This window comes from Peromyscus leucopus, chromosome 6, assembly GCF_004664715.2.
Source record: "Peromyscus leucopus breed LL Stock chromosome 6, UCI_PerLeu_2.1, whole genome shotgun sequence".
NCBI lineage: Eukaryota > Metazoa > Chordata > Mammalia > Rodentia > Cricetidae > Peromyscus > Peromyscus leucopus.
The window spans coordinates 33,432,585-33,446,669 of NC_051068.1; the positions used below are offsets into that span (position 1 = coordinate 33,432,585).

Consider the following 14,085-nt stretch of genomic DNA (forward strand, 5'->3'; position numbering starts at 1 on the left):
GTCGTGAGGACCAGAAACTAGAAGCATTTGGCTGGTTAAGCTTTCAGGCTTTGGAGCAACACAGTTCAGCTGAGAGCTATTGGGATGAGGACACAGAAGCTTCCAGTCTGAGGAAACAGGACCAGCTGAGGAACTGGTGAGGTGAGATAGCTGTGGCTTGTTCTGTCTCTTTAAATAGACGAACAGACAGAAAATAGGGCTCTCATTCGGGAGGCTGGGACACCGCAGGCGGAAGGGTGAGATTTTGGCTCTGAGCTCTGACCTCTCGGCTTTCTCTTTCGCATTGTTTCTGTGTTTCTTATTTAATAAAACAGTTGGTTACATCTATATCTGGCGCCCAACGTGGGGCACGAACCCACGACCCTGAGATTAAGAGTCTCATGCTCTACCGACTGAGCTAGCCGGGCAACTTTATTTATTAACATACAATCAAAATCACATTTCAGTATAATTAGATTACCACCACAGTTGTCTGTTTTATTTTTGTGTGTATTACAAAGAACTGGATGCCTGGAAACAATGACCACCTCTCTATGCAGCTGCACTAAGATTCGGTTTCATGAATGGAAATCATTGCCCCCAAATCATTGGGAAATCACAGTCAGCTTCCCCTCACTGTGACAAAAGATCTGAGGGGATATTGGGACTCATGACTTCAGGAGTTTCAGTCTGTGGCCACCTGACTCTGTCTCTTGAGACTGTAACAGCTCAGTGTGTCATGGCAGGAAGGCAGGAAGGAGGAAGGCTGCTCACCTCACGGCAGCCAGGAAGTGAGATAAGAGAGAAGTAGGGGTACAGAGGAAGGGACTAAGTCTAACACTCTCTTCAAGTCCACTGCCCCAGATAACCTAACTCTTTACCACCAAGCCCACATCTTAAAGGTTCCATGTCCCACAAGCAGGCGGCCACAACTTCACCACAAGGTCCTAGTTCAGACTTACAAATTATCATTTGTGGAAAGAGTTAAATTCTACCTTCCTCTGTAAGTCATGAAAAAGACAACCATTTCAATCAACATTCACAAGTTGTTATATTTGTTAAGAGTAGGTTAACACACTTAGTTTACTTATTAACCATTTGTTAGTTATTTGTTAATCATGATTTCTCACCAAAGAGTGTGGAAAGGAGATGTGAGGGAAACAACTTCATAGTGACAAAGCTGACAGACAGAGTCTCAATGACTGATCTAAGTCAACATTAACCCCGGGAAGTCATGCTGACAGTGTGCCCTGCCCATGATAGTGTAGAAATAGCCTGTTACCTCGGTGACCTCCCCCAAAGAAACCCTTAGTCTTCATTTAATAGTGATAAATTTTATCTACTTGGGAAAGTAACACAAAATATTAGATCAGTGTTCCTCAAAACTGTCAAGGACAAAGTAGAAAACTGTCACAGCCCCATAGGAGCCTGGGAGGACAGGATACATAAATCTTATGTGGGGTCCTCAGTGGGATTCTGGGGATAGGTGGAGGACATCTGGGGAAATTAAGGAAATCCAACTAAAGTACGTACTTTAGTTAATAACATTGTGTCAGTATCACTCCATTAACATTGGCACATGTACCAGAAAGGAATCTGTTAAATGGTGGGTACACAAGGACCCTAAAATCTGTCTTCTCCATCATTTGGTTAATTCAAAAAAGTTGTCCTAAAATTTAAAACAAACTTTATTTTAAGTAAGAGAAATGACACATAAGTGATAAGCAATGGTGACACACGTCAGAACCACCCATACGCAGTGGGTCCAGCAGGATATGACAGCGGCATCCCCTGAAGCAATACTTCACCTGTCTGCCATTTAGGGTAGGAGGAGGCGCCTTCTCAATCTCAGGGAGGCGGTGGTGGCGGAGGGGGTGGTACTTCTTGTCACATTTGTGACTACTTGCCTGCCCCTTGTGCTGTGTCAACCACACCGGCCAGTTTCACATCTTCAAACCTATAGACAAACGCTCAGCAAGGCCTGGGTGAGTTGTGGGCTGGGATTTGTACTCGTTACAATACATCAGGGAATGAAAGGGATTTTACTAGTCACAACCCTGGGTTTCAGTACCTTGGGATTTGGTGAATTATTACTAATGAATATTATCACTACTACATTTGTCATCTACTGGCCGTCCTGAACAATTACCTTAGATATTAACAGAGCCACAGCACACTGGAGTCACCTCCAACTCTCCACCTTACATCATCAAATTTCCAAAATTCAGTGTTTATTTGAGCACACTGGCACATAATTGGAATCTGGCACAGAGAATTGTGCCTGCCTTCCTGTTTTTTAAGAGTGATTTGTGTGTGTGTGTGTGAAGTAAAGTCAGTTTTAGAGTCGGATTTCAACCCTGTTCCCTTTGAAATTTTCATTTTCCTTTTCATCATGCATAATACAGTATCATGCTTTTATCTCAAAGATGCTTTTGAGGCTAATGGTTCTGCACATCAGTAGCAACACCTGAGACACTGTTTGTCTTGAGGCACAAAAATATAAGCCTTTTAAATGAGAAATAATTGAGTCTTTAGTCTGTAATAATTTGATGTGAAGTAGCTAATGCAAAGAAAAGCTTGTATAAAAACAGAATATCTCTCTCTCTCTCTCCCTCTCTCTCTCCCCCTCCCTTTCTTCCCACTTAATGATTTTGATTTTAATTAAACCATATCTCAAACTTTATGAATTACTGAGGTGCAACAAATCCATTTCTTGTACTCAATTTCTGTTGTTTCTAAGACTACTTGGAAAACATGTGGCACATTCTGCAAGACCAGACTTTTTCTATTTTCTAGACTTTTGCTATTTTCTTTCCCATCATATAAGGGGCCTGAGAGACTCATAACACTGATCTAACTATACACAACTGTTTATTTTGTAAGATTTATTAATTCTACTTTACTTATATGAGTGTTAGCCTATGTGCACATATGTGGACCACATGCATGCCTGGTGCTCAGAGGGACAGAAGGGGCCACCAGATTCCCTACAACTAGAGTTACAGGGGCTGCTATGTAGGAGCTGGGAACTGAAGCCAGGTCCTCTGCAAGAGCAACATATGCTGAGTCATCTCTCCAGCTCCCCTTATTTACAGCATTTCTTCTTATTTTATTAACTTTCCCTACCATGGTTTGGGAAATTGAAACGTCACCTGAACTCTGGCTATTTAAATCAATCATGATAAGTTAGAAGTATAGAGTCACTCTAGCTCTGTCCAATCTGGAGTGATTGGATGTGTAACACGTTAAACTCCTTGGCTGAAAATCACAGAGGTGATCAACAAGAGAGATGTGGGTGACATGTCAAGTGATAAACAGTTAATGACACAGATCAGAAACACCCAAATGCAGTGGGAACCAGTAGGACACGGCGGTGGTATCCCCTAAAGTAATAGCGTCACCTACCTTCTATCATTTCAAGTAGGAGGAGGTGCCTTCTCAATTTGAAAATTGTTACCAGAAAGTAAGACTGCGTCTACGAGATGAGATGAGATTGGATTGAAACAGAATGCTAAGTCAATCAAAATCAATCCAAATGTTAATTTATTGACTCTTCAGACTTTCCAGAATTTGGCTGTATGGATAGCTACAGATTAAGTACTTGGATGAACTGGACACTGCTGTCAGCCCATCATGTCAGAGATGTGGGCAGCCTCTAAAGGTCACACATCCTTTCTAAGGATGTAACAGAGTCACAGCACTGCTTGGATGGGAAGAACTTTGGTTTAAATGAAAGCTCTGTACTATAGTGGTTTGAACATGCAGTCCCAGACTGTCCCCATCAACATCACCCACAGGCTTATGGAAAAAGCCAGCTTTAAACCTCTGCCAGGTGTGGTGAGACAGACACACTGGTATGTGGCCGTGTGTCTATGTTTCAACAAGCCCTCTGTGTGCTTCTCATGCTTCCTAAGCTGTGGGGGCTGTGGGGTTCATATAAAGCGCTGCACTTTGCAATCTGTTTCTCCTCTTCAGATTCATGGCACCTATAACTCTGAGCCAAGAGACATACTTTATTTCCTTATTGTCTCTGCATGTCCAGAAACAGGCATTTAGGTATTTCCCCATTTCAATTCTCTATGCTCTGCCAACTGCATGGAAATAAAGCACACCCCACCCCATCAATCAAGCCTTTTAATTCCTTCAATATTTGCTGTTTGATTTCTGGGCCCCCCAGCCTGAAAGCATCAATGGAGATGTGCAATCATTTCCACGTGACTCTACTAAATCCTGCAGACAGATTTCTGCTTTCAGTCTTCCACAGAGGAAACTATTCCAAGCTCAGAATCAATATTTTATACATCTTAATATTAAAATGACCAGGAAGTCGTCCCTCTCTTAGAGAAAGAGTTCTACTGAACTACAAACCCTAGTCTTGGCTACCTTAGTCTTGATTCCTGAGGTGGATCTAAAAGATGACGATGGCAGATCCAGGATGAAACTCTTTCATGGCTTTGGGGTTAGTTTCCCCTATAAATGACATTTATTCCTTTTTCATTTTTATACATTTTATTTTTGAGATTATGTAGCACGAATCTTAAAAGGTCTTATTGATAAAAGCAAACCAGGTATCCGGGTGAACGCTGAAAGATCAGAGAAGCAGAACAAGCCACAGCTTCCTCACCTTGCCAATTCCTCGGCTGATCCTGTTTCCTCAGACTGGATGCCTCTCAGTTGAACTGCTGCTAGAAGCCTAAAACCTTACCCAGCATCTAGTTCCTCATCCTCACTCCTTAAATACCTTTCTGCTTTCTGCCATCACTTCCTGGGATTAAAGGCGTGAGTCACCATGCCTAGCTGTTTCCAGTGTGGCCTTGAACTCACAGAGATCCAGGTGGATTTCTGTCTTTGGAATGCTAGGATTAAAGGTGTGTGTGCCACTGTTTTCTGGCCTCTATAGCTAGTGGCTATTCTGTTCTCTGACCCCAGATAAGTTTATTAGGGTGCACAGTATTTTGGAGAATACAATACCACCACAAGATTACAATGTAATAACATCATTTCCTCCTCCCCTTCCCTCTCCAAACCCTCTCTTATTTCTCTCTTTCAAGTTCATGTACTCTTTTAAAAAATTAATTGTTGTTACATATTACATGAATATATTAATGTAATATATATATACATATATATATATATAAAACAATATATTGTTTCACATTGTGTATACATATATATTCCTAAGTACAACCTGCCCAGTCTGTATAATGTTCTTGCATGCATGTTATCCAAGCTGGCCATTTGGTATCCCCTGGGGAAGACTGTTTCTCCCACTCCTAGCATTCCTTCATTGCCCAGAGTTCTTTGTGCAGGGTTGAAGTCCTGTGACTTTTCGCCCCCACTCACTCTAGAATGTCTAATGTTGTCCTTGCTCAGCTCTATGTATAGGCATTCATTTTGGTGAGACTTTATGGACTCTGACATTTCTAGGAGACACAATTTCACAGAAACCTCCTTGGTCCTCCAACTCTAACAATCCACACACCCCCCTTTTCTGTAATGGTCTCTGAACTAAGCTTAGGTGCAGGAGTTGTTTTGTAGATATATTATTCCTTAAAAAATACCCAAGTCTCTCGACCATAAACCTTCCACTGGGTGGAAGAAGATACATTATTTCATAGATAATCTCTAATGTTTGTAGTTCCTTCTTACAAAGAAGACAGTTAACTATCAGACTTGAAGACACTAAGGGAAATAATTTTGGAGTTTAGCTGCATGGAGAAAATTTTGGCACAGGCCACTCTTTCAGGATGGAACTGTGAGTGATATTTCTCTAAAGATTACAGCTAAGAAATTCTGACAAAATGACAGCAAGTGGGAAGGAACTTGGTCTACATGGTGAGCATGAAGGCTGTACACAGACTCTTTTCCCTGTACTCATCTGGAGGCATACTGCAATTATACCATAAGGCCTGGAGTCCAGCCAGCGCCATCATTCTCAAGACATCACATGCTAATTCTAGATACTGGAAGTGGGTCCTTTACATGGACTCAATCTTGTTCATTTTTTTTAATTGCTTTCAGATTTCGGTGTTTTGAGACAGGGTCTAGCCATGGAGCCCTGGCTGTCCTGCAACTTGATATGCAGACCAAGTTGAACTTGGAGGCCTTGAACACACAGAGATCCATTTGCCTCTGCCTCTAAAGTACTGAGATGAAAGGCATTCGCCACCCCCATGCCTGGCTCACTCACTTTCATAGTCCCGGGATTCCCCCTTTTAAGTTATGCATATGGCTCTCCAACACAGGACCTTTTCAAATCTGATTTTCTTCCAGCTGTGGCCTTCTGTCTAAGCGATCTTGTCAGAAAACAAGTAGTGGGCGCCCCAAACAAGGTTCTTCCGTTTTCTTTCTATCACTAATCAGATGGTAATTTCTGGAACTTTGCTGGCCACTTTCGATTAAGAAGTGATTTGCAAATGCTGTAGGAGCAGTAAAGTCATGGACTACTAGTGAAATGATACAACAGCCAGGAATTTGAGAAAGAAAGAAACATAAGACTTCAGCAGGAAGTAACTGTTATCTTGTTTAACTCAAAGTGTTTCCAATTTATTTTCCAGTCAGTTAAAATCCTGACTAATAAAAGTATCCACAGAATTGAATCCCTCTGCCTCTGAGCAGGCTTCAGTACTCGAAAAATGCAAATAGGTTGTTTATCTCGTCATTATTTGGTATTGGTTTAATATATGTAGAAGTATTCAGAAGCAGCAGCCAAGTCAGTCATCAACAAAAATTATGCAGCAATTCATAGCAGCAATTGGACTGTAGTAAAAATGTCAGAGGGATTGATTTAAGAAAAAATATCTATTGACGTTTTCATCCCTTAGTACAAACATATTTAAGAAGATTCTTGCTCAATTGTTGTTCAGATGATTTACCATAAACTACATTAGATTTGTATTCTTCATAAGTAATTGTGGCAATGCAATATGATAAAAAAAAATCCTTAACATTCTAAGAAACTAGAACTTTCGCTGGACCTCACAGTCATGTTAATAATATTCCTTGACCTTACTTAAGATTTAAGACTGCTGTCCTACTGTGTACTCAGACTGTCTTTTTAACCTGCCTTTGAGGAAACAGTGTAACAATTAACCTTACTTGCCTTGGATTACCCATGTAATCAATTTTTACAGTCTAAGCTAATGCATCACAGTAATCTTAAATTATGTACTATCCATGCCCTGACCCAGAGTAATGCATGTGTGTTGTGATAATTATTTTCTGGAAACAGCAAATAGGCTGGTGCACAGTATAAATGATTATGCACCATAAATGTTGAAGGCAACATATACATATTGTTTGATAAACAATGTTTGTTTGTTTTCTGGGTCAGTTAGAGTCAGTGACTTCATCCCTTGTAAAATGTTAAAGATTTCTGTAATGTGCTCAATTCCTTCTCCATGTGATGCTTTCTGTATTGTTTAGTAAAGGAGAGAGCAAAGCCCTTTGTTAGGGACAGGCAGACACAGGGACAGATTCACAAGACAACCTTTAGACAGGCACAGATTCAGATTCACACAACAGACAGACGGAGGATACAGCGGTGAGAATGAACAGAGAATCCAAATCTGGGCTCAGTATTCATTAAAGACACCGAGAGAAAGTGCTTTGATTTTGTTCTTTAATGTGACACCAGCACATTATTGGTGACTCTGAGTTAATCACTAATGCATTAAACCTACCAAGTGATTATGATTTCCAGCACTTCAATGGGCAGTTTTTGTTAATCATTAATTACAGAGGAAGAGAATGCCGTGGAAGGGGGCAGCTAAAAATGAAACGGCAACTCTGTGGTGACCCAAAGTAAGAAGGTTCTGAACATTAACACTTATTTCCTGGATAATTTAGCCAAAAGTATTTCAGAATGCACCTAATTCCACCTTTGGTTCACTTGTTAGCATTCTTTTATAAAAAAAATACTTTAAATTTAGTGTGTGTGTGTGTGTGTGTGTGTGTGTGTGTGTGTGTGTGTGTGTTTGCCTGAGTTTATGTGCATCATACCTGTCTAGGGTTCCACAGAGGTCAGAAGAGGACATTAGATTCCCTGAAGCAAAACTAATCTTTACAAAAGAAATTTGATTTTTATGACCTATGAAGTTCTATGTGAAAACACTGGGGAGACAAGGAAAAGAAATCCACAGCCACTCGAGTCCAGTAGGTTCTCTGAGTTAATTCTGTCTCGATCTCTCAATAGGACTTGAACGAGGAATTAAAGCTTTATGCTATTGATTCAGAATATTTGTTTACACTGTGAAGTTGTCTTTGCCAAGGTGCCTTCTGATTGGCTTAATAAAGAGCTGAATGGCCAGTAGCTAAGCAAGAAGAGGCTAGGCAGGGGTATCAGGGAGAGAGAGAACTCTGGGAAGAAGAAAGATGAGGATACACCAGTGAGACACACAGAAGTCAGATGTACATGCAGTACAGAGGAGAGGTAGCTAAGCCACATGGCAGATGTAGATTGATAGAAGCAGGTTAATTTAAGTTATAAGAGCTAGTTGGGGACAAGCCTAAGCTGAAGGCAAGCTTTCACAATTAATAAGAAGTCCATGTCATTATATGTGGGCTGGTGGTCCAAGAAAGTCCAATGACAAAGCTTGCAACCCACCATTGTCAGAATGTAACTACTTTTGTGCACAACTTAATAAAAACGCCTTAGTCAAGGGCTGCACTTGGGTGGACATTCTCTCCATTCACTACAGTTCAATACTTGGAAGAGTGAACTTGGTTTGCTACTCATTCCCAGTGTTTTCCTTAATAACTGGTTAGTCCCAGGATATAGGGTTGAATGTGATGAGTCTTCCCAACAGTGTATTTTTTCAACCTTAGCCCAGAATCAAGCAAGCGTTATTTTTCACACTGTCGCCATTCTCTGAGTGACTATTGAAAGAAATATTTTCCTTATAAATTATTCAGGAGAGCATCATCTCTGTGGCCACAGTGACAGGTGTGAGTAGAATTGTGGCATCGACAGCCTACCAGGTTGTTTCCACTCCAATGTGCCATGAAAGAATGGGCACTAGTGGACCTCACCCAATGAAGCTGGGTGGCAAGGCATTACTCCAGCAGCTAAGCATTCCATTTTCTCTCTGGCAGGATCTCTGGACCAGAAACTAAAGAGACAAAACAAAACCAGCCCAGCACAGGCACAGGACAGGTGCCGCTGAACATAAATTCTGGTATCGCTTCCTTGGAGGTGACCAGGACTCACTGGGCAACTGTAGCAAACTATTAAACACTTGCATGCCTTCTGCTCCTTAGGTTTTTTGTTTGTTTGTTTGTTTTTGTTTTTGCTTTTTTTAAACTGTAGTTGGTAACTATAACACCAACACATCTCCTGTTGAATCTAAAATCTCCCTCACTTGGGCGAACCTTGACTTTGGTGACAACACACAAAAGCGACTCATACAGAAAACTGATCTCAGAGGAGCCGGTTGAGGGGGAGGTGGGGGTGGGGAGGTTGCTGTAAAAGACTCATAACCTAACTCCTAGATGATGTGAGAGCTGACAAAAACTTGAATTGCTAGAATCTGTTCTGGAAATTGAAGGAAAAAAGAGAGGATGTGGCCTTTTCTTCCTGGATAAATATTTAGAAGTAATGCATTAAACATTTACTGTCTCTGAAATCTTAATATATTCCCCATGACCTTTTTTCTTCTTCTTAGTTTGAATATTTGATATGAGAAACTCTTTTAAAACTAAAGGTCAAACACACACAGATGGGTTATACTCATTTTTAACTTGAATATAAAAAATAAAACTCACCCAGTTAGTAAAAAATTTAAAACATATATATTAGCGAAATAAGCTAAGTATTACATATGCTGTCTTATATTCCATTTTAACTTAATTCAATACCATTTTATGGATATTTTTTGGGTGGTTATCTTTTCTATACTCTACTTAAACAACTGAATTTCTCCTGTTGAACATTTATGTTACCCACATTGATTTTCTTTTGGTTTTGCAAATAACACCAAGATAACTAGCTGTTTGGATGTCTCTGACCACTTCTAGTGGGCATGGACCCCAAACTGCAGCTGATGGGTGGAAAAATATTTGATTTTACCTAACACTGCTTAGCAGCCATGCTGACACAGTGTGTCACTGTAGGCACGCACGCACCTCTGCCCTGGGTGAGGGGGATCACACATGCATCTTCGTCAACCCTCAGCATTCTAATCTAATCTTCATCACTGGCCTTGGGATGGAGGATACGGTACCTCACTGAATTAGTTTCTAGTGTGTTTGGGATTCTAGCCTTTCTCTTCTTTCCATTTCTTTTGAGTTTCAACATGTTTGAATAAACATACAAGCCATCCAAATTCCTTTGATACGAATATTCATCAACAAAGTGGCCTCCTTTTCTCATCAAAATGCAAGGCTGTTGTTAGCACTATAACTACTATCCACGTTAAAATCATTTTCACCTCATTTGAGGAAAAGTCCTGGAACAGCAAAATAAGATGAGAGTAATACCTCAAAATTAATGTTAAAAATTGGTATTGAGGGATTGGAGAGATGGCTCAGTGGTTAAGAGCACTGGCTGTTCTTGTAGAGGACCCAGACCTTTTCCCAGCACCTACACAGAGGTTCACAACCATCTGTGACTCCAGTCCAGGGAATTTCACACCTCCTTTTGGCCTCTATGGACACTGCATATACATGGTGCAACCACATTAGTGCAGACAAACACACACACACACACACACACACACACAACACAACAACAAATCTTTAAAAGTTTGGGATTGATCTGAATCCACACAGTTCAACATACAGTGCCTGTTCCTGAGCAAGCATGACACTATATGCAGAACATGTAGACCACATGCTCTGACCACACACAATGCACTGAGAGGAGCAGGCAAATCAACAGCTAACCAGTACACCTGTGCTGAGCATGACACATTTCCCTGTTGTGTGGCTCCCCTGAGGTGAGGAGAGCCATGACATCACTGAGTTCCGTGTTCACTTCTGCATACTCTGAACCCACAGAGCACACATGCACACTGCACACATGCCCTCTTTTCTGGTGTTCTTGATTGCAGATGTCTTTCTCCCAACTGTCTCCAAAAGAGGCTGCTTGGCAGAAGGTGGGAGCAGAGGAGTGTGCTGGCTTGCTGGAGCTGTGGCATCCCTCAGACAAAGCCTCTGAAATCCGTGTGATTGGGTTCCTGCAGTGTAGCACTTTGCCAGGCTCACACACAGACACCCAGGCCAGGCTCGGCTCTTGGCTAACCATCCCACATGCCAATGACTTCCATGGACCGTCCAAGGAAGGGAAGCAAGGAGAGAGCCAGGCTAGAGTGCAGATGAGAAACAACAAAAGCAAATGGTTTGTTGCAGGCAAAATGTGGACTGGAAGTCTCTTCTTTAAAAATAAGAACAAAGAGCTAAAGATAAAACGTTCATTCAGTGTTCGGAAGCCAAACAACACGTATGCTAGAGGGAAACAAAGATGCTCCTTTTCTGACATTTTCTGCCCTCCCAGGTCCCTTTTCCTACGGACCAAGTATTCAGAGGTTAAGTGACAGGAATAACCAAAGCAGCTGCATCTTTCACCCAGGCCTTATCTGCGGGGGATGGTCCCATACTGTTTGAGAACGCAGAGGATGGGCTTGCCTGGCGACCCACTCACTCACTAGTGAGCTGGATGGTGGGTGTTTGCCCGTTACGAGATGAGCAGTGTGGACCACAGAGGACATTCCATAACAGGCCAGGCTAGGGATGCTGATGGCCTATTTTGGGCTTTATCACCATAACCACTAGGGTTCCAGTTTGAATGTTAGTGCCTCTTCCAGATTTTCTGTTTGGAACTTAATTCCCAATGTGCTAGTGTTTAAACAATGCCTTTGGGGGAGTGATCAAGTGACTAGAGCAGAAATCTAGCACATGAAGTTAGCCTTGGTAAGCCAGGCTCCACAGCGGAGCACAGTGGTGTAGGCCTGTGATCCCAGCATGTAGGGGGATAGGCCATAAAGATTGTAAGCTCAAGTCCAAACTGGGACACATGGCAAGACCTTATGAAATGGATGAATGTGTTTCTTCCACCCACTGTATTCCTAGGCTGGCATCCTACCCCTCAATCTGATGCTAGAAGATGTAGATTCTAGAACCAGTGTAATCCAGAAGGGGATTGGTGCTCTTCTAAGAGGAAACAGAGGTCTGACTTTCAACCCCTCAGCTTTCTGCCATGGATGGACAGTCCCATCAAACCAAGAACCGTTCCAGAATCGAATGGCCTAGAATCTGAATGGATTGTGGACTTACCAGCCAACAGAATACTGAGGACTATTTGTTGCTGGGCCTGAGCAATAGCTCGGTGGGTAGAGACACAAGCCTGGTGACCTGAATTTGATACCTATAACTCACAAAATGGTGAATGGACTGAACCAACTCCACACACATATACATCATGTAACATGTATGTGAGTGCTCACACGCATACATCACCATCATCATGGTGCATACACATAAATAAATAAATGCAATAAAATGTACTAAGGCATCCACTTTATATAGTGTTTTATTATACTAACCTACCCTGACTGTTACACCTAAGGATAAATTAAAAAATTCTTTTGTCACATGGCAAGCATCTCTGTGCCTTCCCCTCTGTGATTGAGGGGAAATAATATAAGTATCGTGTCAAATAAACATGAGGTTAAATCCCACTTCTACCGGTTTCTTGATGTGTACTTCATTTTTCCTTTTTAAAGATCCACAAAGTAATATACCAACAGATTATACTAGAGAAGGAAGATGCCTCTTTGTAAACATAAACACACACACACACACACACACACACACACAGAGAGAGAGAGAGAGAGAGAGAGAGAGAGAGAGAGAGAGAGAGAGAGAGAGAGAGAGAGAGAGAGAGATCCAAAACCTGAGTCCGGTCTTTGAAATTCCCTCGCTCTGTCAACCACTGGCACATGGACATGTTCTACTTCACTGTATTTTTAACTTTAACTGAACTCATCTAATTATCAAGTTTAGAGCTCAGGAAAGAATGTAATTTGCTCAGAGTGTCTGGAACAAATCACAGTTGTGAGGTTCACTGGAGGATTCCTGGGGGACTGCTCTCAAGGGGGCTTCTGAGAGCGGCTTATTCAGATGACTGCTACCAACACAGCGCTGAGATGCAGTTACCTTTGGCCGGGAACCTCAGGACAGGAAGATGGTGATTATTTGGATAGGCAGGCTGGATGTTCTTTTCATAAATGGCCTACCACAGGATTTTTTTTTCCGCCCAGATTTTCTCAAAAGAAAGCTTTTAGAGGCAGATTTTTTTGTTAAGACTGCTATTTTAAGATGTCTTTAACAAGCAAAGCTGAACCTAAAATCGACTCTGCTATTTCACTTTCCTGTTTACTATGGAGGCTCTATCTACTACCTTAGAAGACTCTTCCTGCTTACAATTTTGGGTGCTCATGGTGTTTGGTAATGAAGAGGCTCTTACAAGCTGGGTAGAGCTCTTTGTGTCTTGTTAAGTGCTCTACCTGTAAAAAACAGCCCAGAGACTGGAAAGACAGAAAGGCAAACAACTTCTCACTTGAATGCTACAGCTACATATAGTAAAAACTACAAAGCTGAGACATCTCAAAAACACCGCCTTTGAGTGACCACAGTCTCTCTCACTGCCCCCCTCTGCCCGTGGGCTTCAGATGAATGGCAGTGTCACAGAGTAGGAGAAGGTCAGGAAGTGAGAAATGGAGACATACATGGGAGAGGCTGACAAAGAGGGCGGCGGCAGCTTTCTGCATTCTCAAGTAAGCTAACTTCCGAGGGGTCTCAACCAGAGAAGCTGGCCAAGGATCAGCAAGAGTGCAACGTGGCGGCGCTCATCTAGGCAAGCTCTGAGTCATGTCTTTGCTGCTGAGCAGCTGGGTAGCACTGGCAAAGACATTATAGAACTCAGAGATTGTTCTGAAGATTAAACATGGATGAAAAAAACAGCACAGAGCCTGGCACATTGTAAAAAGCCTATTAAGTATTAGTACTCAAGTGTAGTACTTCTCTCAGGAAGAAACATACTGGGACTGTCATTTTGATGAGACTTCATATTTAAGGCTCAGAATATCAGGTTCATCCTCAATAAAAAAA

General features: G+C 41.8%; 1 non-coding gene across 1 annotated transcript; it reads right to left on the bottom strand.

The window, feature by feature from the left end:
- Positions 1-334: 334 nt before the first annotated feature.
- On the bottom strand, positions 335-407 carry Trnak-cuu. Its single transcript has one exon. It is a non-coding gene; the product is annotated as a tRNA-Lys (tRNA).
- Between the last annotated feature and the right edge of the window lie 13,678 nt (positions 408-14,085).